Here is a 2,684-nt window from a genome sequence, read left to right as displayed (position 1 = left end):
CCCCCCGGTAAAAAAAAAAAAAAAAAAAAAACTCAGTTGTGTTGGACTAATGGTACTTAGTTATTAACCTAGTTAACCCAGTGTAAGTATGTATCCAATGTTGTAAACATTAAAGCACTTTTTGTAAGTCGCTCTGGATAAGAGCGTCTGCCAAATGCCTAAATGTAAATGTAAATGAATGTAATGAAACGTGTAATTTATAGATATATCAGGTTCCTTCACCATTTAGATGGCAACTAAGAGTTCAATACCATTCCCAGTCTGTTTATCCACTGAGCCCGCAACCTGGGTCATGTAGCGATTTATACACTGCACATGGTCACATGGTGTCTGGAGGAGGAGCCTGGTAAGTTGCCTCTTGAACTTCTCACCCACAAATACATAGAGGAAAGGATTGAGGCAGCTGTGAAAATACACCATGGCTTCAGAGACTTTATCATTATTTGGATCCTTTTGCTGAGGTCACATGCTGGAGACAGGATTTGCTTCAGTTCCGGTGCTTTGAGGAATGCTGCAAGGTTGTACGGTATCCAGCAGCAGAGGAAGACCACTGTGACTACAAAAACAAGGTGTATGGCCATTTTGTTGGATGTATGAAGGATCTAACGCTTCTGGAGCACCATTAAGTAACATAATCCCACAATACCTAGTAGCATGCCCAAAACATTCATTTTAATGATAACCACACTTTTGACCTCATTGTGTTTTCCACCTTAGGATAAGAAGTGCAAACTACTTCAGTCCAGTTTACTATACCAAGATCCAGTAGCTCAGGAAATCATGCTGCAACAGCTACACTGTAAAAAAAAAAAAAAAAACAGGCCGCCTTACCGTAAAAAAGTTTAGTAACAAGTAAAATATTAAGTTGACTCAACTTGTAACTCAAATAAGTCAGCTTAAGTAGAATTGTTTGTGGGCTCAATTAATTACATTTCTTTAGAGCTAGCTTAGCCCAACTATTTATCCATTCAAAAAGGTAGGTTGTCTCTCATTGATGTAGTTTGTTAAAGTGATTGTTTTTCTATAAAAACAGGTTGCCCTAACAATACTCCGATAATTAAAACATTTTTAAAAAAAAACCTTATTCTTCCAAAACCTAGTCAAAGTTAAAACTGTGGTCTGCATAAAACAGAAGGGTACACATTTTATTTAGCTAAAAATGTCAAGAAAATACCTTACTGATTCTTTTACTTATACATCATAACCATTTTTAAAATCTATCAAAAATTTGACTTTAGAAGTCTATTTTTTTCCAATGCATCAAACGCATACAAAAAAGAGTCTCTATGACAACAAGAGTTTGTTTCTTAACATGTAAACCTGATTTTCAATAAAGTCCATTAATAATTGTTCGGATGGCCTCAGGTGTACGTCCAGTCATTTTGGAATTCAACGTTAAGAGCACAGACCTTACCAAACATCACTCCTACAGTTGCTGCATGTCACCCTGACCCTCGAAGACTACAGGTGACCTCCAACAGCATAATCACGCTCCTCCAGTAGCTCCAAAAGTCCAGCCATCACCCCTCTGACCCCAATCCTCCACAGCAGAACTTTGGTTAAAAAAAACAAGAGGAGTCTTGTAAAGACAAAGATAATCAATTTCACTGGATATGATAAAAATTAAAATATATTAATAAGGCTATATATGACCAGAGAGTGCAAAATACTGCTTCAGGAATTCTAATGATGTTTTAAAGCTATGCATTGTTTCATATTCAAAAGGGTTTTATATTTTCAAGGGTTTTACTTTGTCATTCTTAGGAGTAACTACTTGTTTTGAAGCGATGTTTTAAATGAACGAAATTTACTCAATTCGGTTTTTAAACAAATAAGTAAACTGATACAACACTCGTAGATGAGCATTAGCTACTGTGAGGCCAAACTAAGCTCACCTCAGTAATGTCAGGGTGCCTTAATATAACGATAAGTGGAAACACACCGGCCTTGCATATATAACGATAACTGTCTAAAATACCTATAGGCTAACAATCATATTTTATTTAAAAAATAATGATAATAAAAACTCAATAAATACTTACAAAATGAATAAGGAGTCCACAAAACGGCCATCTTCACCTCTTTAGTGCAGTGAATAAGGTGTCTTATAAATCACACGACTGCACCTTAATGAAGGTAAATTGCTGGCTCAACTTGATTTTTTTTACATTTATTACATAAGTGTTACCTGTTGTCTCATCAAATACCACTGTAAGAAGTTGGGCCAGTAATACAGTAATAAATCATTCAACATTTATCTAGTTGAATTTTTTTTTACAGTGTATCATCCAGATGACCATGCTAGTTAAAATCCTAAAAGCCTTTGTGCGGATTCTAAAGGCAAACACAGAATGAACAACTATCTGTCAATGCTAATCAGCAATAAATAAAGAAAATGCAAGCATAAAATCCAATGTAGTACACACTGAGGACCAGAGTACACATGGGGATACAGGAAGAGAGCCATGTAGAGCAGAGAGAAAGAGTATGTGTGTGTCTGTGAAGGCGAAAGTAAGGGTGTGTGTGTGTGTGTGTGTGTGTGTGTATGGCACGGTGTCCAATGAGCCGAGGTGGCTCATTAGAGACGTTATAAAAAGCTGTTAGTTCTGGGAAACTGGGTCGAGCATTAAGACTGTCATTTGTTTTGTGTTTTGTTTATTAGGAATTTATGTTTAAACTGGCTC

The 2,684-nt window shown here is 36.3% G+C and overlaps 1 pseudogene; it reads right to left on the bottom strand.

Annotated features, from left to right (window-relative positions):
• Window positions 1–200: 200 nt before the first annotated feature.
• On the bottom strand, window positions 201–2,445 carry LOC128520768 (C-C chemokine receptor type 3-like; annotated as a pseudogene).
• Between the last annotated feature and the right edge of the window lie 239 nt (window positions 2,446–2,684).

This window comes from Clarias gariepinus, chromosome 4, assembly GCF_024256425.1.
Source record: "Clarias gariepinus isolate MV-2021 ecotype Netherlands chromosome 4, CGAR_prim_01v2, whole genome shotgun sequence".
Classification (NCBI taxonomy): Eukaryota; Metazoa; Chordata; class Actinopteri; order Siluriformes; family Clariidae; genus Clarias; species Clarias gariepinus.
The sequence above is the reverse complement of the archived record's forward strand: the minus strand, read 5'-3'. Positions and strand labels throughout refer to the sequence as shown.